The sequence below is a fragment of the Bos taurus genome, chromosome 5 (assembly GCF_002263795.3).
Source record: "Bos taurus isolate L1 Dominette 01449 registration number 42190680 breed Hereford chromosome 5, ARS-UCD2.0, whole genome shotgun sequence".
Taxonomy (NCBI): Eukaryota; Metazoa; Chordata; class Mammalia; order Artiodactyla; family Bovidae; genus Bos; species Bos taurus.
The window spans coordinates 95440685-95465095 of record NC_037332.1 but is presented as its reverse complement, the minus strand read 5'-3'; the positions used below and the strand labels follow the sequence as shown (position 1 = coordinate 95465095).

The following is a 24411-nucleotide window of genomic DNA, read 5'->3' as shown; positions in this document are numbered from 1 at the left end:
TCTAAATTTGTCAGTTTTAGACTTCATTATGGGCTGGTCTGGGTGGGCTGTTTTTGGAGAGTTCCCAAGACCTAAGGTCTTGTGTCCTGTGCTTGTTATATACCCTTAGAAAGTAGTCTTTCATTTTCATACATGGAGAGTAAGGATATTGCCAGCATTCTGAAAGATAAATGAAGGAAGAGGACTGGATTGTCTTCAGTGAGCACTCAGTCCCTCTCTTTTTCATATGCTACTCTCAGTTTTTAAAAAAAGTTTTTATTTTATGTTGGAGTACAGCTGATTAACAATGGTGTGATAGTTTCAGGTGGACAGCAAAGGGACTCAACCATATATATACATGTATTCATTCTCCCACAAATTCCACTCCCATCCAGGCTGCCACATAACACTGGCTGTGCTGTGCTGTGCTTAAGCTCAGTCATGCCTGACTCTTTGTGACCCTGTGTACTGTCACCTGCCAGGCTCCTCTGTCCATGGGGATTCTCTAGGCAAGAATACTAGAGTGGATTGCCATGCCCTCCTCCAGGGGATTTTCCCAGCCCAAGGATTGAGCCTAGGTCTCCTGCATTGCAGACAGATTCTTTACCATCTGAGCCACCAGAGAAGCCCAAGAATACCAGAGTGAGTAGCCTGTCTCTTCTCCAGAGGATCTTCCTGACCCAGGAATTGAACTGGGGTCTCCTGCTTTGCAGGCAGATTCTTTACTAGTTGAGTTACTACACTCCTTTTAAACTGTGGATGTTGCTTTCAGATCTTTGCTAGGATTGGGGAGAGCAGGCATTCAGTAGAATGTGGTAAGGACATCTAGAGATTTCACTGTTTCACAAACAGCTTTCACTAATATTCTCTTTTTTAGTCATGCCATCCTACTATTTGCTCTGTTGACCTCAATTTCCAAAGTGCTTAGTTCTTCTGGTTTCTATGTCTTTGGAAGTTTCTGCCTGTAAATCAAATTGGTTCCTAACTTATCCCCTATGCAACTTAGAATGTAGTGTTTTGGGAATGGCTTAGTTAGTTACCAGTGATTCTGCTTATTTTCCAGTTCCCAGAAATCTTTGTAGCTATTGTCCCTCTTACTTTTCTCTTTGTTCTTGAGGATTCATGCCTTCAAAAAATACCTCCAGTGTAGGTTAGTGGGATTTGAGTGAGTGAAGTTAGGTGTTTTCAGTTTACCATCTTAATAACCTTCTAATGTTACTTTTAATGTTGATAGTAACCTGTGTAATTAAAATGTATTAACAAAATTAATAAAAATGTATTTTATACTTAATACAGTGAAGCCATTTGTTTAGGTTCCATGGAAGTTTCAACATTCTACATATGCAAAGTTTTCTAATAGTGTGATATGTGATATATTAAAACTATAGTAGTTGACTAAAGTTAATTCTCTTATAGTTCTTTTTCATTACTACTTGTGTGACCCTTGGCAAATGATTATATTCTCTAGTCATAAAATGTTTGAGATTATAGTACCATTATTTTACATGGTCATAGTAAGAATGAAATGAGAGTGCTAGTTTTACTTAGGAAAAGGGTAAAACATTGAGTAGTCATGGAGATGTTTACCTTACATTAGAAATGCCTTCCAGATGTGTTTGCTTTTACAAATTAACATTAATTGGGTTTATTAAGACTCTACCTAAAACAAGTTGATTATAATCTGACATTATATAATCAAGCTGTACTCTTTCTTAGTAGTATTGAAAATTTTTAAAGTAGATAATATGGTTATATTTGTAATTTTCTATAGTTTTTTTTTCAGAATTCAGCTATTCTAAGAATGTGTTCTCTCTCTCCTGTATAGTGCCTATTAAACACTTTAAAAACTGAAAAATGCTCTACAAAAGATATTTTTTCCACCTTGGGTTTTGAAGTGCAGAGTTTTTTAAGTTGACAGTTAAAAACTTAGCTGACATATTCTTCCTAGAGAATAAGAGTTGAGATCCTAAAAATGAAGGTTCTTAAAGATGTAGAATTTTCAGAGATTTTTGTGGAAGAAATGAAAACACAGGGAATTACCCTGGATATGTTCAAGTGCCTCCTGGTTTATAGTCTATGGGAACTTGAGTAGAATTTGTATCCTGCTGTTGTGTGTAAAGTTGTGTAAGTCTTTTAATTATGTTGAATTGGTTCATAGTGCTTGTCAGGTCTACTATATCCTACTTTTCTGTCTGTTCTATTAATTTTTGAGAGTTTGATATTGAAACTCCAGCTAAAAATCTTCATTTACTTAAGATAATTGTAATATATAGTGGAACTATATATAACTTATGTTCTGTATGTTCCAAGTCTCTTGTAAATGTTTTATAGTACTTTCATAATTTAAAAGACAAGAAAAGAGAAAGACAAGTACCGTAAGATAGCACTTATATATGGGCTTTGAAGTTTGACACAGATGAGCATATCTACAAAACAGAAGCATACTCATAGACGTTGAGAACAGACTTGTAGTTGCCAAAGGAGTAGGGTGGGGTTGGGGAGGGATTGGGAGTTTGGGGTTAGTAGATGCAGACTGCGTGTTATATAGGGGAATGGATAAACAACAAGGTCCTACTGTGTAGCACAGGAAACTGTATTCAGTATCCTGTGATAAACCATAATGGAAGAGAATATGAAAAGTTATATATGTGTATGACAGTCACTTTGCTGTACAGTAGAAATTAACACAATGCTGTCAATCAACTATACTTCAATAAAATGCATTTTTAAAAAATTAAAAAACACAAGGAATTAATTCCAACTCACCAAATATTGAGCAAATAAATACTGTGTTTCACACTATGGAAGTGAGTGGAAAATGAATTAGGTTGTGATTTCTGTCCTATAAGGACTCATATGTAAAGATGTCAATGACAAAAGATGCTGAGTATGTTGGTGGTATGTATAAAAGATCTTGAGAGAGCAAGTACACCTGGTTTGGGGTTTGTGCACAATAAGGGGAAAGGAGAGCAAAAAAAGGATTGTCAGTGATAAGATAATTTAGGTTGAATTACGAATAGGATTTATTGAGTAAACCAGCATAGTTTTTTGGGATAAGGAGTGAAACTGGCAATGACACCAGTTCTCTGAGTAGCAGCCTAACCATTATTCTAAGTTGTTTATGTGTTGCATAGAAACAGAACCAATGTGGGAAGGGATGGACAAAGCTCAAGTAGGCTTAGGCTGAGTGTAGCCTAGACTATATTTTAGCTATTAGCACTTTCATGAAGCTCTTTAATCTCTGAGCCTGTTTCCTCAATCACGAATCAGAGAAAAAGCTACTTTGTAGGGTTAGTGTGAGAATTACTTTAAACAATGTATGTAAAACATGAAATCTTGATTTATGTTAATGTACTTTTCTACTCCTTTGTCTTCTAAAGCCCCTTGCATGTAGACAATCGATATATTTATTGATTTGACTCAAAGTGTCTTGGGATAATAGAATATAAATAAGTGAAAGTGAAGTTGCTCAGTCGTGTCCGACTCTCTGCGACCCATGGACTGTAGCCCACCAAGCTCCTCTGTCCATGGGATTCTCCAGGCAAGAATACTGGAGTGGGTTGCCATCGGTAGTAAATTGGTTGTAGTGGCTGGAGGAGGATTGGTATAAGGAGGGAACTTAGATTATGTTTCTTATTTTGAAATCTGAATTGGGTGAAAAGGTGGCTCTTATAGCCAATAAGAGCTATTGGGAAGATCCCCTACAGGAGGGCATGGCAACCTGCTCCAGTGTTCTTACCTGGAGAATCCCCATGGACAGAGGAGTCTGGCGGGCTGCATACAGTCCCTGGGGTCGCAAAGAGTGGGACACAAGGAAGCGACTAAGCACAAATAGCCAATAGCCAGCAGCTTAGCTTGCCCTGGAAAGCTTAGATTGAGAAAAAAGTATTTAGTATTTACATTGGAAAGGTATTTGGCAAGACATAGGAGGTTTAAGGAGTGCGGGGGAGCACCCTATACTTGAAGGTATGTTACACAGTGTAAATCTTTGTAGAACAAGCTTCCAAAAGAATCTGCTGCTTGAATATCAACTGCTGTTCATCAGGCAGCTCAAAATGTTTTGGTTGTTTGTTTCGCCATTAACCTTAGCCACATTCTGGTGCTACAGTAATGTCTGTCCTGTTAGAATCTTTCCCAGTTTACCAATTTCTTGCTTTTAACAAATAGATCTGAGCTACCCTCAGAGAATCCATTATATTTTTGAAGAATTAATGTGGCTTGGATCAAGTATTAATACCAACTTTTCTTCCCCTAATGCAGGACTTAAAGCAGTTTACATTGTCTGACTAATCTCATGAAGGATAAATAAGGACTTTTAAAAAGCAGAATTTTTTTTAACCTTTATTATGGACAATTTCAAATGTATAGAGAAATAGAATGAAATAATGAGCTCCATGTGCCCATCACTCAGCTTACACAATCATTAGTTTTGGGGGCCAATCTTCTTTTGGCTAATCCCTACCACACCCTTAGCAAGTTTTCATAAATACTTACCTTTAGTGGTGGATAGAGACAAGAGAGCACAAGGCAGCTAAATTTAGGAAGGTAAACCAAGTAAGAGAAAAGGAAAAGATGGATTTCCTAGCTGATGTGAGTTATCAAGCAAACAGGTTCTTTCTATGCTTTTGTCCTTTTTCTTTTAATGGTTGGTTAATGCTAAAAACTAATTCTTGTTGTTAATACACCCACTTTTTCCCCTTGAGGGTGTCTACATTCTTTATTTTTATTTGCTTTTCACCCATGTCAAAATGTTGAGAGGTCTGTGCCAGGGCATGAAATTAAATTTGCCCTGGGACCAACCACTCACCTGGAGATGTCTTTGTGACCATCTGGGCTACAGACTAGAAGAAATTTTTTTTACCTTTATTGCAGGTTACTTAAAATAAGCTTTGTTGCCATTTCAGCTGTAAAGTCTCTAGTCCTCCCCAGTACTTATTTAAAATTATTGTCAAGAGTGAAAAATCTGATTGGAAGGTTTAACCATTGGCTAGATTTGAGCACTTTTTGGAGCTTAGATTCTGTGGGAAAATCTTTAACTAGCCTTCTATAAATTGAAATTGATTATCAGGATTTAAAAAACTTAATTTTCTAGAAATTATAAAAATTGGCACTCTTTTCATGTAAAAAGTACTATAAAAGAGTTAAAAAAAAAAAGACCTTGAGCAGAGTTTGACTTTTTTTTTTTTTTTCTGGACTGAAATGGAGGCTTTCTTTCAAGCGAATTCCCTGATGTTTGCTGTGTGTGATTTGGCTCTATCTCTGTAACTGCTAATATGTGGCATGGACTTTAAGCTGTTTGGGATCAGGATGTACCCAAACTCTGTATTGCAAGTCGGGATCCGCAGGCATTATGTTACACAACTGGCTTGCTGCCTTCTGTTTTCTGTGTTCTGTGTAGCTGCATTGTTTGTTGCAGTATATGCATTAGCTGTTGTCAGTGTTCAGTTTCCTGCAGGCTGACATAGTGGGAGGGGCTTTGTTTGATACATAGCTGAGTTTCCACTGTGTGAGTTCTTGAGTGCACACTGCAGCCATCTTAATTACACTTTAGTGCAACTGAGACAGTGCAGCTGTCTCAAAATGGCTGCTAACCTAGTCTTTGTAACTGCTTAGGCAGCCACTATGCCACTAAGGAGACCTGTCACTTGCATCAGGACCAGAGGTAAGAACCAATTACTCTTGATCTCTGAACATTTTAATTAAAAAATATTTGCATTTTACTAAGTTTATATAGGAAGGTGAACTTAGAGCTTGCTGGCTAAGAAGTTGAAATGTTTGCTGGTAGAACCTATAAGCCTCTTTTATGGAAATAGTACATAGCATGCTGAGGTCAAAGGTTAAATTCCTGTAATTTCTCACCATCTTATGCTCTGTCATTACCAGAACATTTGATCACCACAGTAATGCTTTTCTGGCCCTGATTAACTTCATGTTCCTTTTATGTTGGAAAATTCAGTGCTTGTTATTTATTTGTAGAAACAAAGAACAGTATATTATCTCAGATTTTTTTTTTTTTTTAAAGAAGCCATAAATAAGTCTTGTTTTGCATGAAAATTGTGATTTTTCTAAATTTGTATGTGTGTATCTGTATGTTTTGGAGGCATTGTTTGATTGCTTTCTGGGAAGAATGTTAATTTTCTGGATATAAATCACAGTTACAAAAATTAAAAAAAATTTTTTGCACTGTTACTTTTTTTGTGCTGTGCGTTCCAGTTGTTTATTATTATGCTGCCTCCTCCCGGCCACCCAGTTCTTTCAGTTTTGATGGAGCTAACTTTTTATCATTATATTTTTTGCTTAAATTGACATTGAGATTCAGATTTTGAATTTAGAAATAGCTCACATTTTCTAGGTCTGAATACCTTTTTCTTTGTATCTAATATATTCTTATGCAACAGGACTGAAGTAAATCTGTTTTTTAGTTAATTAAGTGATATTATGTGTGCCCAGTTTACCTTAGTTAAAATCTGTAGTATACTTAAACTAATGACTCAGTAACTTTGTTAATTTAGTTTCAAAATTTTCAAAAAGCTTTCTTAACGTTGTTCTGAAGTAGAAAACTTTATTGAGATATTGTAAGTCGGTAGTGACCCAGAAAGTAGGAGAATTAAATTTTTGTTACTATATTATTTCAGATAGCAGAACAGTTATTTATAATTAAAGCGCTAATACTTAAATCTCAGTACATAAAATTTTTTTTCTAAATGATATAGTACATCCCTCTATCTTTATCAAGAGTATTATGAATATATCCCTGACTAATATGACACAGAACAGTAAGTTTTGAACTTTCTAAATACAGCAGCTTCTAAAAAATAGCAACTTTCTGCACCTTAAGTTGTTATGAAGAATCCTAGCGTATAAAAAGGGTATATGAATGGTGTATTTATTGTGTAAGTATTTTATAATGTGAACTTACGACATTTACTTATTATAAACTTACTTAATAAAATGAGAACAATTAGTCTGTTATGATAAAAATGAAAGTTTGAAACCAGATCATGTATGACAATTATGGTCTTTAGGATCTAGGTCACCTATTTGTAGATGTCTAGGTGCTAAGGGACTGTGGAATTCAGCTTGAAAAATACTCTAGAACATATATCCTTCATTTCTTTTCTGATATACAAATTTTCATGACCTATATTTTAAGACCTATATTTGCATGATTTAACAGTTTAAAATTGCTGCCTTGCCCTCAAATTGTTTTTACTTGTTCTTATTTTTAAACTTTTTAAGCAACATTATTGTTTTTCCTAACTTAATCAGTATTTATTTATTCAGTGGCCTAAAATTTATTTGGGATCATTAGCTCAGTTTAATCAACAGCTGCAGTATGTTCGTTTTATGTATTAATTTATTACTTTGTAAAGTTATTAGGACTTTTTTGTGTGCCGTAATGAATTCTCATAATCTGAACATTTCTTTATGTAAATGTACATATGAGCTTGCCTGTGAAAAAGTAAAAGAACTACGAATCCAATATGTGTGACAAATCCAATATATGTGAGCAATTCTATCCATTGTGCATTTCGTTTCAGTAAGGTTTTGCCCCAGAGTATGAAATAGGAAAGTGAATGTGCTGTGACTCTAATCATTCTTATTTTTTTGGCTTCTTATAGTACAAACAGCTCACTGTATTTCAAAAATTGCATATGATGTAAACCAGCTACTTGGTTTTATATTCTTTATTGCTGGAGAGAAACTAACTAGGTTGAAATTATTGATCAATTTCTGTTAACCTTCAGAGTAGGGCCTCAGGGAAATTTTAATGATCCATTCTTCTTGCCTTCTATTGTGGACTATAAAATTTACATCCACCTTACCCTCCACAAGATGAATCCACTGATTATTACTTAGACAAGAGGAAACACCAATGCACTGTGGTTACTCATTTCTGATTCTTTCAGTGCCATGTTGCACTTTTGCAGCTCTGAACATAAGCAACTATAAACATAAAGTTGACCTCACTGGGATTATTACTTTTAGGATTAGTCACAGTTTTTAAATTTTCTATGCTGAATGTTAGCTATTATGCTCAATAATTGAGGGCATAATAAATCTGGGTGCTGGGTAATTAACATGTTACATTATTATTTTGTCACTTTTTGCCCTCCTCATTTGTTTATTCCTTTTCACAAGCCATTTTGCTAGCATAAATCTTCAAGAGAAATGTTGAGGTAGCAGAAAGAACATTGACCAAGAATTCAAACCTATATTTGAATTATACTTTTGCTACCTTTTCTTATATTGCCTAACTTACATTTTCTGATTCTCATTTCCTTATCTATAAAATGGAGGAAAAAATCCTATCTATTTGGCAAGGATATGTTGGCGATTTACATGTTTTTGAATAATACCAAAAAATACTCCACAAATATCTAGCATACTAATTTTTCTGTAGTACTTGAATGCTCTTCAGTTTCTTTTCTCAGATGTCATATACTATATCAGATAGGATTGGATCAGGGAATGTGTTATGTTTAGAAAGAAGGGGAAATTTCTCATAGAATTAATGCTCAGAAGTGGTAACTAACACCATTATATCTACCTGGTAATTGATATATTCATATTTGTACTCCTGGGTCCTCTCTGTTGAATAAATTAGCCTTCCTTTGCTGTATGTGGGTAGTGGTAGATGTATTTATTAAGTCAAGCCAATATAGAATGTTGTCATTGCAGAATTAGAGTAGGAGAAATGTTTCGGTTCCAGTCTGGCTGAGTAGTCCACACATGCGGTGAGAAAATAACTTTTTCTAAAGAGATAACTTGAATTCAGGGCCTAAGAGTTTTATATGTTTCAGTACAGATGAGAGTCCTTACAGTATAGTTCTCTTTCAGTGGCCACAAACTGGCAGCGAGCAGACTTCTTTAATGTTTTAACCACTGCTATATATCTCTAATACTTAAAGTTGCCAGATTTTAAACAAAAATCTGCATGTCTCATCTTTTAGAAAATAGAATATTGGGTAGTGCTAGAAATGTATTTTGCTGGAGAAAAATAATCAACAGTTTAGTACATAGTCTCCTTCAGATAGGGCCTCCTCCTCACAGCTGGTCCTCTTCATTGATTCATATTACCTTCTGGGCTCCTGTGAGCTGTTCCTTTCAAATCCCTATCCTGCTTACTTCACAGATTGTTGGTGGCCATTAATATCTAAAATACAGCTTCTCATCCAGAAGAAAGTAAACATAAGTAAAATCTGACCTACTTCATGTGGTAGGAGAGATAGCATATGTAAAATCAGCTTACTCTTTAGAAGATACGGCACATTTGTCTTGTCCTGGATTTTATAGTAGAGTATCATCGTTACTGATTGAAGGAGATCCACTGACATCAGCAAAAAGTGACATTCATTTGAAAGTAAAGTGGTTAAAAAAATACAAACTAGGAACATTTAAGTTCTTCAAAGTCTTTTAATGTGATAATAAATTCTCTTTACATGTTATCACTCTATTAAATCTATCACTATATTTATTTGTTATATCATTATTGATGTTTTTAATGATGATATTGAATAAAAAATGTTAAATTATATTCACAATGTGCAATTTACTGAACAGGTAAATGGAATGAACTTTATAAAAGAGTTTTGCTTAAATTGATTAAGAAATATTAACACTTAAGTAAGTTCCTAATAGAAAGTTCTCTTCACTGTACTAGACTACATAATTTCATAGGCCATTATATATACTTGTTTTTGTTAATATTTCACTTCCATGTATAAAAGATTTACCATCTCAGCTATGTGAAGACTTCCTTGATGATCCATGAAACATGGTAGTGTATACTTGTGATCTGATGTGAATTTGAATTCCACATTTTCCAGAGTAAGCCAGCTTCTTAGTGTTCATGTAATGCCATGACATTGGTAACCCCAGTGATGTGCTAGAAGAATGTTATTCATTTTTAGAAAGTGAGTTTCAAATTAGAGAGAAAGCTTTAGGGAAAATTGAAAATCCAGTTAACTTGCACAGGAAACATTGATTGACTCCCTTGTTTTCCCACTTCTTACACTCCTGAAAGAGAAAGTCATTTGGAAGAAAGCATAAAGTTTATTCACATAAGGGATTTTTAATAAATTGCTCAGGTTAGAACTTTCACTGAGTGTTCTCTATTAGTAATTTGTAAGTCTGTTATTGGACATGAATGTTTAAGTATGGAAATGATGAAAATAATGCTTACTCAATAAATCTTTGAGTTTAATGAGAAGGGGGAATTTAACACAAGAAAAAAAGCTTAGAGTTGCTTCTGCATCTTCTTGAGGGTGTCTGCCTTCTCTGCTGAAGTAAACCAGACAGTACTGCCCAGTGGAGTCATCTGACTGATTTTTTTTTCTGACATACAAGCATCATGTCATGCAGAGCGGAAAGTATTAATGTAGAAGTCAGGAAGTGATTGTTTTGGTGCTGCTAGTGAGTAGTTGCATAGTTTGAATAAATTATTTAAGCTCTAGATGCCATTTTGTGATCATTAAATGAGGAAGGTGGTTGGACCACAGGTAAGAATACGAACTTTAGAATCAAACAGGGTCAAGGTAAATTCATATTCTTCCACTCATTTGTTAGAATAGTGCTCAGAGTATCAATATAATGCCTATATAGTAAGTGCTCAATTGGTCCTGGCTATTTGCTTATTTTCAGAATTTCAGTTTTCTTTAAAATGGGGATAAAGTACCATATAGAGTTGATACCGGGATTTAAATGGGCAAAACAAAGTACCTAGTGTAGTGTATGACACAAATAAAGTATGAGTAAGATTGGTTGCTTGTTCCTCACAAGGTTCCCTCCAGCATGAATTGTTTTGCTCTGTGTTTCTTTTTTTAATCATTATGAAATTGAGAGGTCTGGGGTACTAGGTACTCTAGAAAAGGGTTTAAGGAAAGAGGGTTGTTAGGGCCCTGGCTGATACACAGTAACAATGCCCAAGAGCAAGGTGTTTAAATCTCAAATTGAAGACCTTCAAGAGCCCGAATGGGACAAAACAATGAGTTTTTATTTGTGCTAGGGCAGCATGATACAGTGAAACAACAATGTACTGTGAATTGATCAGTTGAATCAACAAATTTAATAAATATTTATTATGCCCCTCTTAATTTCCCAGGTACTGTTTTGATGGCTGGAATACAAGATCCTTTGCTCTTAAGGAGTTTACACTGGGGCAGGGAAAAAAGGAGCATAGAAGTAAATAAGAGATGCTCAACTGAAAATGCTGGAGGTGGGATGGGGTAGTGACTAGCTAGGTGAACCCTACTCAAAATGTGTTTTGTAGGTCAGTTCAGGGTCAGTTATCAGTTTATCTGTTCCTGGTCCTCCATTAGATAACTAAAATTAAGAATGTCTAGAAAATTTTACATCAATCTAAGAAAATAATTTTATATCAGATCAAAGAATAAGAATCATATATTTTATATGCTTCCCTCACCCCCAGATAACTCATCTTCATTGTGTTTTACAAGAATACTAATCTGTAATGGATTGGAAATAAAACCTTGATTCTTTACCATTGTTAGTTTGAGAAACATTGTTTCTCACTGTTTCTCAACTTTAATTTTAGTGTGGTAACTTCCATTCTTGGCACTTAGATAAGCAGGCTGCAGAAAATTTGAGCTTCTTACAGTTAATTAATTCATTGTTGGGATTAATTTATTTTGCTTTAAAAAACAGTCTCTACTTGTTATTAACATTATATTTTATGCTGGATTAAAGGACTTTAGTTCCTTTGATTTTAAAGTACATTTATTCAAAGAGTTGGGTGTATAAAGTAGAAAGAGGGAGGAACCAAAATTAAAACTGGAATGAATACAATACTTAGATGATTTCCGACTCTGAGATTTTATGATCAATTGTTCTTTTGGTATAAAATCTTTACTCCCACCAAGTGTTAATTTGCACAATGTCTACTATATGAAGTCACACAATCTTATATACTTGTCCCTGTCCCTTCATATGATGCTGGTGGAGCACAGATCCTAAGAAGAGAATATAGTTGAGGAAATCTATACTACTTATCAGAGATAATGTGGGTAGCATTTAGGATTATCCACATATTAGAAGTCTACCAATTCCTGTTTTTATATAGCTTTATCATTTCCTTATTTAGAGCCTTATTTATTGCATGTAGGGATAATTTAAGACCTGTGTTTTAAGACAACTGAACATAAGATTAAAAAATAAGGAACATATTTTGGATAACCCTTAGTTAGCATATTAAATGGACTCCCCTGGTGGCTCAGATGGTAAAGAATCTACCTGCAGTGCAGGAGACCTGGGTTCAATCCCTGGGTCAGGAAGATCCTTTGGAGAAGGGAATGGCAACCCATTCCTGTATTCTTGCCCAGAAAATTACAGGGACAGAGGCTATATAATCCATCGTGTCACAGAGTCAGGCATGACTTGAGCGACTAACACTTTCATAGATAATGACTCAATTTTTACCCAGTCAGATCTGATCCATTAAAACAATACATAAGTGATTTAGGTTCAAAAAGAATATATCACACAAAATATGTTCTTATGTAGATACTTGTAATGTAACATACCTGAGTGTTGATACTGAGTGCATACTTTTGTAATATTCACCAGTGGTAAATATGTCGAATAATTTAAACATCATAATAGTGACACTTGAAGATGTATTATCTTATTATCTGGTAAAACATAAAGCAATATCATTCTAAGAACACGTCTATTTAATGATCATTTACTATTTAAGTGATTAATTAAAATTTGAAAGGCAGCTGTAGAGTAGAATAAGGACAGCTTTTAGCTAATATGAATTATAACTTATATTTTTAATGATTGTTAAAGTAGCAATCATTGGATTTATGTAATCATGTTGATTTATGCCACAAATTAAGGCTTTTGAATATCTCTGGGGGTTAAAAATATTCTTGATGTAGTGGGGTTAGAATTTCAGTTATATAAGAACTCTAAGTTGGTTTTTTCTTATTACCTGGATTTTAATCATGTTAGTAAATAGATAACTAGATATATTCTAGAACCAGTCAGTGCCTGTTGGGGAACAAATGGGGGAGGGTTTACTCAGCAGTATTCTTCAGTTTGGTCATGAAATGAGGACTGCTTTATGTAAATTGTTCTTACTGGCGCCAGCTAGCTGTAACTGCAGTCTGGCTGTGCTAGGGTAGCAAATAATATGTGTCATGGATTTTCTGTTTGGAATGTATAAGAATGCAGCCTTTTGGACTGAAAGAACAGAGTTGATGCATTAGAATAGGAGTACTGAGACCTCCACAATTGCCAGTGAATAAGTGAAATAGTGAGAAGCTATAAGCCTTTTAAGTTTTTGCTCTGCTTTTGTAGATTTGTACTTATTGATACTATTGGGTAATATGTGGGAGGTACTTAACTGCACACAGTTGCTGCAGACCTAATAGTTGGCAGCATAGAAAGCTATACAAAAGAATTCTGATTCTAGGCATCTTCACTTGCAACAGTCCTTTGGAAGATGTACGTTGAGTGTTCTGTGAGCTTCACTGACATGCTGTCTGATGTTTTCTGGCTTTTGTGGTTGATGGGATGTTTGCTGCACAAACTACACAACAGATGTGAACCACTGAAAGGAATTTTAAAATGTAGCCAGTCTACTGTATTCCTATTTTTTTTTAAATGAATATGTACCAAACAAGGAATTTAGGCTCAAAAAAAGCTGATCTAGAAATCTGCATTAGCTTTTATGCTTATACAAATGAACTGAGTAGCAGTGGTTAACAGAAGAGGAAGTCTTTTTCACAGTATCAAGCTGCCCACAGGTAAGAGATTCAGGTCCGTTTTCTATGATAACTCTTATCCCTCCCCTACCTCCTCAGGCCTTATATCTGTCTCTCACCTTTGAGAAGTTTTTTTGTTTTTAGTTTTATTAATACTAAGATTACTAGATTGTTTAATGTTAATTTTCAGGAGATTCTGAATGTCATATTTGGATTTGATTTCTTAAAAATATTTTCATCTTCTCTAATTTATCTCAGGTTTAAATTGAAAATAACAATAGGCTTCATATATGAGTATTATTCATGCATACAATATGTTCTTATTACATAGAAATCAGTTTTAGGTCTCTCCATAGTCCTGTTACTGTGTTCTCAGTTGTAGTGACACCAACTGGTACATAAAGAGCGATGACTTTGTAACCTTACTAAACATGAAGTTTTAGTTTAAATGTACCCCTTTGACTTCAAAATCAGAATGCTTGTTTTCACAAGTGACTCATTAACATATATTAGATAATGTATATTTATACATATAACATGGTCAAGTGTTCCCTACCACCTTTATCATTTCCATTTTCACATATTTAAATTCATTACCATTTTATGAAGTGAATTTAAGAATCTAAAACTAACAAGAATGTATTAATTAGAAATTCTGTTGAGTCTAATATTTTATTTCTTAAGCTTGGTGAAAGGTACATGAGCATTTATTATTTTTTTTGTGTGTGTCTGAAAAATTGCATACAAAAAAATCTCATTGAAATAAAAATAACTATATAAAATAATGAATATGGTAACCATTATTGTAAGTCAGGCATAACAAAGGCAACTCAGCACGCATGAAAAGATATGAAGATTTGTTTATAAAGAAATGCATACTGATATATCAGTATTGTTGTTCAGTTGCTAAGTCTTGTCAGACTCTGTGACACCATGGATTGCAGCATGCCAGGTTCTCCTGTCCTTCACTCTTTCACACTGTATCAGTATGGCCAGTGATAGGATATATTACAGATTGGTATAATAGTTTTAGAGGAATGAGAGTGGGGAGGTAAGAAAGTTGAATGAAGCTGAGAGAGGGTGGTGAGGCTAGTTTAGGGAAATGGAGGGAAGGAATTAGAATAGGCAGTTCTCTGCCTTTGCATTCTTTCTGGGAGTTAAATAGCAGATTCTTTCTGCAACCTGAAAGTGCTAGTTTTAGTTGGGACTTCAGTTCTTTAGATAAAGGGTAGTTGGTCCTTTATTACTGTGTAGTTGAATGCTTAAAATCTAGAGGTCAACTGTGATAAAAGGCACACTCATGTTTCAGGGGCCCAAACTATTTCCCATTGCCCTTTGACTGTGTTGCTTGGGATTTTAAAAATGATTGTTTTAATATATGTTCTGTTGAAGTATAAAAATGTATATTTGTGGATGTATTTCCTCCAAGTAAAGAATTTCACTAGAATTGGAGAAATGGTGATAGTAGAAATATATTAATTTTGAATAATGTGCTTGAGGTTCAGTGGAAGAATGAGGCTGGATGTGTTCTTTTGGTGTAGAGAGCACAGTTGGGAAATGTTTTCAGACTTCTCTTTGAGGCAATGTTTGGGAGAATGTTGGGCTAGGAAGACAGTGGAGATAGACTGGTTTATATATGTATATAGATAAAGAGGCAAGGAGTTGTTAGACCAAAACAGGCATTTATTGATTACTATTAGAGTTCGGGGTCACGGCAAAGAAAGATGTTGGAAAACAGGAGTGTTCTGTCTATAGAGAAAAAAACCTAAAAAGGCATATAAAACAAAAATAAAGGACATGAGCATAATAAAGTTGTGCAGTCTTCGAGACTGTTAAGCTTGAGTGTGCATGATCCAAAAATCTAGGGAATGAAATTTGAAGTTTTAGTTTTGGTGTTCCTCTTAGGCAACAACTTTTGTTTAGCAAGCAATGTAGACCTAGAAAATCTTTGAAGTGAAACAGACGTGAGTGATCTAACATCACACCTTGCACTGGAGTCTGCTGTTTGTTATTTCTGACAGGTAGTTATCTGGCTTCTGCATCGTTTCTAGTGACAGAAAAGAAAGGCTCTAATTTTATAAGGCAGTTCCTTCTTTTGTTGGATATCCAAAACAATGAACGTTTGCAGATTTTGAAACAAAATTGGCCTTTCATTGTTTTGTTCCTGCCCTCTACCTTGTGTCTGTCTCTTTCTCTGTGTATCTCTCTGTCATTTTTACATGACAAATCTGCATTATTTAAAGAAAGCCATTAAAATTCTCTTGTGTTTTCTAGGCTAAATATCCACCATTTTTCTGACATTTGCTCATATACTGCATTGTTGTAGGTCATTCTTTAGCCTGGTCATCCTCTTGTTTATTCTACTGTTTTTATTTTTTTTAATATAAATTTATTTATTTTAATTGGAGGCTAATTACTTTACAATATTATATTGGTTTTTCCATACATCAACATGAATCTGCCACAGGTGTACATGTGTTCCCCATCCTGAACCCCCCTCCCTCTTCCCTCCCCATACCATTCCTCTGGGTCATCCCAGTGCACCAGCCTCAAGCATCCTGTATCACGCATAGAACCTGGACTGGTGATTCGTTTCATATATGATATTATACATGTTTTAATGACATTCTCCCAAATCATCCCACCCTCACTAATATTCTACTGTTTTTAAAAGTCTCTTTTTATCTGTGATGCTCATAAGTAAATACATTACTAAAAAGAATGTTCCTTTTTTCTGACAGTGTACTTCCGTTCTCCAGTTTTAAGTTTGCATTGACGTTTTTGGCAGCCACTTTCCACTGCTGAATTTTATTGAGTTTGAAGCAAGTTAAAATCCCTTAGTTTTTTTCATGTATTCCATTGATAACATGTAATATACTTAAGTATTTGAACCAAGTGTATTATCTTATAATTATATTTTCTTAATTTCTAATGTGGTTTATTATGCTTTCTTTTGATTTTCCTTGCTTGTTTTCCCCCTTTAGGAAGTCTCTCAAAGAGCTGGTTTTAGATTTCATTGATTGCTTGCTGTTTTATTGAGTTTCCCATGATAATTTTCAATTTTTATTGTAGTTACTTTCTTTGGGTTTATAACTTTTACTTGCATTTTTGAGTTTGTGCTTCTTTATTAATATGTGCATTTAGGTTTTCTCCTGAGTATCATTTTAGTTGAATTCCCTGGGTGGTATTTTGTTAATACTTTGTTGTTTATATTATTTTACCACTGACTGCTCCTTAATCTAAAGTTTTTTTTTTTAATTTATAAGGAGATAACTTTCCCTCTCATTTCATTATTGTTTATCTAACTGTAGTAAGTTATGGCTAGAGAATGTGGCCTTGTGTGAATTTTGTGGGGGGGGTTGGTCTTTGAATTTATTAATATTTCCTTGTCACCATATGCACAGTCAATATTAATGTATGTTGATTTTTGTTCATAAAAATTTGTATTCTGGGTTTTTTGGATATACAGTTCTATTTACTTTTCTACTGAGCAACTTCACTTCTTCACTTCATGTTAATTGAGAAATGCATTTTTAATATTTGTTTTTTTTTCATCTGTAGAGTTTAGAAAGAAGTGTGTCTATCTGAATTTATTAGTTTTTCCTTGAATTTTTAAAAATATATTTTTGGTTTATGTGATCTGAAGTGGTATTTAGGTATATCAGACATAATGTTTCTAGTGGATTGTACCTTTATTAATTAGAAATATCTTTTTTGTTCCATTACTGGATTTTAAATTTGAATTTTTTTTTATATGTTATATGTAGGTTTTGTACATCTACTTAACTTTTTTTTGGTTGGCATTTGCCTAATGTATCATTTTAACCTGTTTTCAACCTTTCTACGTTATTTTATTATAAGGTAATATATAGCACATATTTATTTGATGATATTTTTGTCATTTTACCCAGTTTGAAACCTAAGTAACTTTTAGATTAGACTTTAGTAACTTTTAGATAACTATTAGTAACTTTTAGTAACTATTAGATAACTATTAGCAACTTTTAGGTAACTATTAGTAACTTTTAGATTTTTTCTTTATTCCTTTGTTCCTTATTCCACAATCTTAAAGTCCATTAATTCCCATTTTGTAATTATCTTGTATTTTGTTCCAGAATATTTGTTTTAAAGACGGTCGGTCCTCAATTATTTTAGTCTGCTCATGAGTTTTACTTGTTTTGTGGAGCATTGCTATTCCCCTGATCTGAGTTTCTTCCTAGGGTCTTTTCCTGTCTTCTATCTGTAAGTATATCTTTATATATGTTACAATAATTTATTAACTCAGTCTTTGCTCACAAGTAATACTTTGATTTTTTCTGTCCTTGTTGATTTTCTGGCAATAGGATTCTAGGCTAAAAATAAGTTTTCCCTGAACTTTGGGGATATTGTTGTTTTATTTTAGCATTTAGTATTGCTGATGACAAGTCTGATGTCAGTAATTTTTATTCCTTTGTAATTAAAATGATGTTTAAAAAAATTCTGAGTTATTAGTATTTCTTCATACGGGTTTTCTGAAATCTTAACATAGTATGTCTATCTAAGTGTTAAAAAATTTAATTTAGTCTGTTTTGGTAATTAGTTTTTCTTTGGAAAACTTTTTTTTTTTAGGTCTGTGAAGTTTTTTTCTTACTTCTCTCCTTTTTTTCCCCTCAGTTCTTTTTTTCTATACTTCCTCTTGGATGAATGTTGTTGCTTCTGGGTATATCCCTCATATCTCTTAGCTTTCTGTTTGTCCTTTGTATAATCCCTACCTCCGCCTGCCCTGAAATTTTTAATTGATTGTACTCATCTTTGTGCTTGAGAGTTCCTGTTTTACTTTGTGTGTATGCTGACCCAGGTGATTATGAGGGAGCTGTTGCTTGCTGCTCATGGCATAAGCTGGGAATTTGTGTTTTCAATGGTAGCCTTCTTTCCCTGTCTCTTCAGGAGCTTAGTGTCTATGTGAGTCACTACACTGTCTACATTCATAAATGTCACGTCCCTGTCTACATTCATAAATGTCACATCACTGCTGCCTTGGTTTAGCATTAGCATGAAAGAGATTGGGAAAAGTGGAATGAGCTTAACTGTTAAGATAAATCGCACAAATATGTTGTCATTTGAAAGTTGAAACTGAAATATCAGGTCTAAGTAAAAGTTTGTATCTTTTGTCTTTTCTCCTCAAGGGAACTGGTGTAACTAGTTTGGCATTTATCCTTCCAGACTTTGAAATATCCCTTATATGCATATATAAATGTTTAGAAATATATTATTTTGCATTTTAAAGCATAATTGCATAACATTTTGAATACTTATTGACTACTTATATGTCTGAGAATTTTCTATTTATGTCCTTATTAATCTCCATAACATTTTTATGAAGGCAGGCATTATAATAGTCTCAGTTTCATAGATGAAGATACTGAGTCAAGGAGAGGATAAGTATCTTGGACAGGTTATTTAAGAAGGAAATGATCATACCTGTATTCAAAGAGGTATGTCTGACTTCAAAGTTTATACTGTTAAGTATATTGAATTCTGTAGCTACTTGTATACTTAATATTCACACCAATAAAAAGTATCTACTGTGTTCTTAATTTCTCTTATTGTTCTTTATTCTTTAGTGGATCTTCCAGTATTTTTTAACTATTAGGGATTGATTATTAATTTGTTTGCTATTATAGTACAACAGTAGATATCCTGATACATTACCTTTTAAAAATATATTATTAGTAATACTTAAGATGGATATCTCAATGTATTCTTTGGTGTGTCAAAGTGAAAGTGAAAGTGGCTCAGTCTTGTCAGACTCCTTGGGACCCCATGGACTGTAGCCCACCAGGCTCCTCTGTCCATGAGATTCTCAAGGCAAGAACACTGGAGTGCATTGCTGTTCGCTTTTCCAGGGGATCTTCCCGACCCAGGGATCTAACCCAGGTCTCTTGTTTTGCAGGCAGACTCTTTACCATCTGAGCCACCAGGGAAGCCCTTTGTTGTATCAAAGTGATTACACAGTTCTGCTTATTTGCCCCTGAAAATAGTTATGACACTGAAGTCTTATATCAGCAGTGTATGATGCTACTCATTGCTGTACATTATCGCTAACAATATTCTTTACCGTCTGAGCCACCACGAATCCCAAGTAGTTGCCAATCTGATGTAAACAAAATATTGTCTCTTTGTTTTGTCTTTTTCTGATTATTATTGAAGTTGAATATTTTTTCTTACGTTCCTTTTATGAATTGCTTATTTGATTTTTTTTTTTTTGTCCTTTTGAGTTTTTTGTCTTTATTATATTCACTAATAGATACTCTTTTATTCTGGTACTAATCCTATTAGCACTATGCTTTTTTTTTTTTTTGAACTGGGGGCTGCTCTGCTACCACAGCTGCGCGGTAGGCCCGCCTCCCACCCAGGTGACAAGCTCCGCCTATTTGGCATTGCAGCCACTAGGCTGGCAGGCTGCTGCTCACTGATTGGCATGCCCTTGGTGTGAGGCACCCCAACTCAGTGCACTGTCCTCCCCGGAAGATAAGCCGAGATTGTTTCCCACGGAAGACTGGCAGGTGGAGGAGCGGAGGAAGGAGGCCTAGCACCTGAGAAGGGCTGGGGTGCGAGCCCACTATGCTTTTTAGGTTTAAAGTGTTTCTCGAAACTTGTGGTTACTTGTTACTTTTCTGTGCCTTTGATATTTCTCTACATTGAGTCATATACCCAACATAGTTCTAATGTTTCACATACTTTCATTGTTTTGTCAGTCTTTTTCTTATATGTTGATGTTTCTAGATAACCTTTTTTCTTGCTATTCTGAATTAAATGTTTTCTTCTTTATATCTTCTCTGAGGTCTTACTCTTTTTGTCAAGATTTCTAGAACAGTAATACTACACTTCTTGTTTTTGCCTTTTATGGAAATATCTGTGATGTTTTACTACTAAATATGAAGTTTCCTATTGGTTTGAAGTTGCCATTATCAGCTAAACAAGCAGTCTTTATGTTCTTAATTTTCATTTTTACCAGTGAATGAGTCAGGGAACATACTCAATGCCTTTTCAGTTTCTGTTGAAAAATGACAGTTAATTTTTAGGTTGTTAATACATATCTGAATATGCTTACTTTTTAAGGTATTAGAGGTGTTTAAAATGTTTAAAAAGTGCAATTTAGGATAGAAAATTCTTTTCATTTGGTAGTTAGTCATGCCTATAGGGATAGAGTGCTTCTAATGAGAATGTATAATTTTTTGTTTCTGGGCCTTAAAGATCTAATAGGAAGTCTGAGTCATTTCATAGAGACTGCCCTTCTAGTTTTCTCCAAGGACTGTTCTCTACACAGTATATTATTGAGAGAGTTGTTATTGCCATTAACAGTGACCTGGCTAATCACATGTCTTCTCCAGTAGAATAACTTTAGAATGTGTATTCCAATATTTAAAGGATGATAAAAAAATTTTGTAGTGAACTATGATAAATATTTGAACATACCAAAATAAGGTCTTTGATTTGAATTTGTGAACCCTTGAAAAGAACTTGGTGGCGTATTGCATATATGTATTTCTTTGGGTTTCCCTCCCCAATCCCTTCCTTTTCCTTTTCTTTCTTTTTCTTTTTTTTTTAATTCTGGAGGCTCTAGGCTCAGTTAAATATTTTAATGTGGCAGACAGCCAGATTTCCAATAGTCCTGAACTCAGCATGTTGCTGTTGCTTAGCAACTACTTGTGAAGTCTTGTGGATATAACTGAATTATAAGTAGGGTTATGGGCAGAAGTGGAATTGAGATTGGTAAGAAAGGCATACTCTTCCCCCCACCCCCCATTTGAATTTGAGTTATTCTTTATGCAGAGTTAGTTTTCAGAAATCTGGCTCATAAAAACTGGGTGTACTAACCCTATCAGGAAGACAGGGCTCTGTAGAGGTCTTGTTTGTAATTACACATTTGAAAGCCTGTTTTTATTATTAGGATTAAATAGTCTATACTGGAGAGATAGCAGTAAATGGAAAATAGAGTACTTCTCCTAATTTTCATGGTTATTCATGTAGAAAAGTTTCTACAGATGGTATTACTGCCTATATTTCTTTTCCACATTTGTTAAAATTTACATGTGTAACAAATTTTTGGTTATAATTCTATAAAAATTTTTAATCACATTGTTTATTTAGTGTCTTAAAAACTGTCCTATAATAGTGACCATGTAGGCATTTGATAAATACACAAGTACTCCAAGCTATCTTTGCCATTTCTCAGTAGAGCAATGGGTTTTTGAGTGGAATTTATTAAAATTTTATTTGAGTCAAAATTTAAGGATCCTCTCAGTCCTTTGTTTTCCATTTATTCCAGATGGAAAACTTTAGACCTAAAGGTCTTGAATGATTTGCCCAAGCCAACTCTCTCCAATCTGTGTTTTTTTCTGCATTATTATCTTCTCCTGATGCAGATCTAAAAGCTTTTTTTTTTTTTTTGCACTCATATTTCATCAGTTTATACAAAGTTTAATTGTAGTCTGTAATTTAAAGTAAAAACATAAACCGCATTCAGTAGCAAGCACAACTAATATGAGCAGATTTAGATGAGAACAGAAGAACATGAGATCTCAGTAATACTTCTGGTCATCAGTCAATATGTTTATAGAATGGGTGGAAAACATTGGCTTCCTTGGTCTAATGGTTAGTAGGAGAGAGATTAAGGGAGTTTTCAAAGTATAATATTTTGGTGAGATTTGCAGATTTTTTTTTAGGTTCTGAAAGAAAACAAAGTGATAATCCTTAGTTTTTGGTAAAGGAACTGTGTTTTCTTAAAATATATCACAAGATTTTTGTAGTAGCTTCTGATAGCCCAACTTGTGAAAGTAAGCTTTTAAGAATATTTGCCTAACACAAGTAGATTATATTCTCTTATATGCATTGTTTGCCAGGGAGATTTCAGAGTGGGCATGTAATTTTTCTTTTTTTGCTCCCTGGAAGAATGCTGGTCCATTCTGAGTTGTATGCCCAAGAGAGATCTTGTTATCAAAAGCGTAAGTTTTTTCTTAAATTCTAACAGAAGAAAAACATAGATTTGCAAATAAGATCAATTCAAAAAGTTGCAGTAAACATAATTTTAGTTAAATCTATTCAATGATAATATACTAGCAAATATTGCTTTTTTACAGAAGGGAAAAATTATAGGTACAAAGAAGAATTTGAGGTTCCTCTTTGAAATGAAAGATTAAGCTTCTTTTTGAAATTTAGTTATGTTTGTTGTTAAACTTCTGTACACATAGGCTACGGCCACAGAATATCTGGTTCTCAGATGACATTTTGAATTCCTGTGGGTTGTAGGAGGTCAGGGTCTAGAGATGGGTAAGAGTATAGAGATACGGAGGAGGGTGACATTTCTGGCATGTATCTAAACTTCTCTAGAGCATTTACTTGCTGTACTAATTTTTAACACTAAGGTGCCATTGATAATTCAATCCTCCCAAAATTCCAATTGGTGTGTGATAAAATGTTTACTTTGAAAATTTCATGCTTTTTCTGTTCCCTTAAATATAAAACTGGTGTCAGTAAAACTAAAATGTATAATAACTGCTTTAAATAATTTTAAGGAAATATGAAGTGCTAAGATATATATTTAAAGTGATAATTTGACTTAGATATCTGGAATTGTAAAATACTTTTTCCCACTTGTTGTGCCTTGTTATCAAATTTCAACCCATTTGTTACATTCTTCCTAATTATAACTCATAGGTTAATTCATGTCTTTTTTTTTGATGAGGATCATAGTTTGTTCAGGTAAGTGAACAAGATGAATTTACATTTAAGATTTAAATTGTCTTAAAGATGTGGATACAGTTCTAAGTTAGATCTGAATATCCAAGTCACATGTGAATACAACATTAAGAAAAATAAGTAAAACAATAAGCTAAGTTACCTTTCATTCAGAACACTGCTTAAAATAATATTTATGTTTTTAAAGGCTTGGTTGAACTTAATTTTAGAATCTAGCTATCCTTAAAAGGATATACTACCAATGGATTGCTTTTTTGATGTATTTTCATCCTTTACTGGAGCTCTTTTTGTTACTTAAAACTGTTCTGCATTTTTATGTCTTAAACACATTGTTTATAAGCTTTATTAAAAATAAGTCTTTTACATGTAATTTTCATAATGAAGTTTTTAGACTTTCCGAATATCAAATACATGAATTCCTTTTTTGACCAAAGAAAACATTTTAAAAGTTAATTTACCACTTTATTAAAACATAATGGAGGGTTTGAGATATTTAAAACATGAACTTTGATAGGCCACATTTGTTTTAATATGATTTGATTGTAACCAACCTTTCATTTCAACAGCTATAATTTAAATTCTTGAAAATAAAAACAGATTTTTTCCCCTTTTACCTTTTCTCTTTATTTTCCTTTTATTTAGTTATTTTTAATTTTGGTCATTCTGTAGTAGCTCATGAGCTTCATAGTTAATTGCATTAGACTTCACATTGCTTGGCATCTTTATGATTCTCCAGAGTAAATGTGTTATATACATACAAGCATGCATACTAAACATAAATGTGGCTTCCTGGTGGCTCAAATGGTAAAGAATCTGCCTGCAATGTAGGAGACCCGGGTTTGATCCCTAAGTCAGGAAGATCCCTTGGAGAAGGAAACAGCAGACCATTCCAGTATTCTTGCCTGAAGAATTCCATGGACAGAGGAACCTGGTGGGCTATAGCCCATGGGGTTGCAAAGAG

At 34.0% G+C, this 24411-nt stretch overlaps 1 protein-coding gene across 7 annotated transcripts in view; it reads left to right on the top strand.

The window, feature by feature from the left end:
• Nucleotides 1-24411, top strand: part of ATF7IP (activating transcription factor 7 interacting protein) — a 122585-nt gene that overhangs the window by 13721 nt on the left and 84453 nt on the right. Inside the window, 1 exon segment of one of the 7 annotated variants that reach the window (NM_001102325.2) lies at nucleotides 5496-5641. The exons of 4 other annotated variants lie outside the window; for them this stretch is intronic. The gene's annotated coding sequence lies outside the window, so the exon portion shown is untranslated. 7 annotated transcript variants of the gene reach the window in all.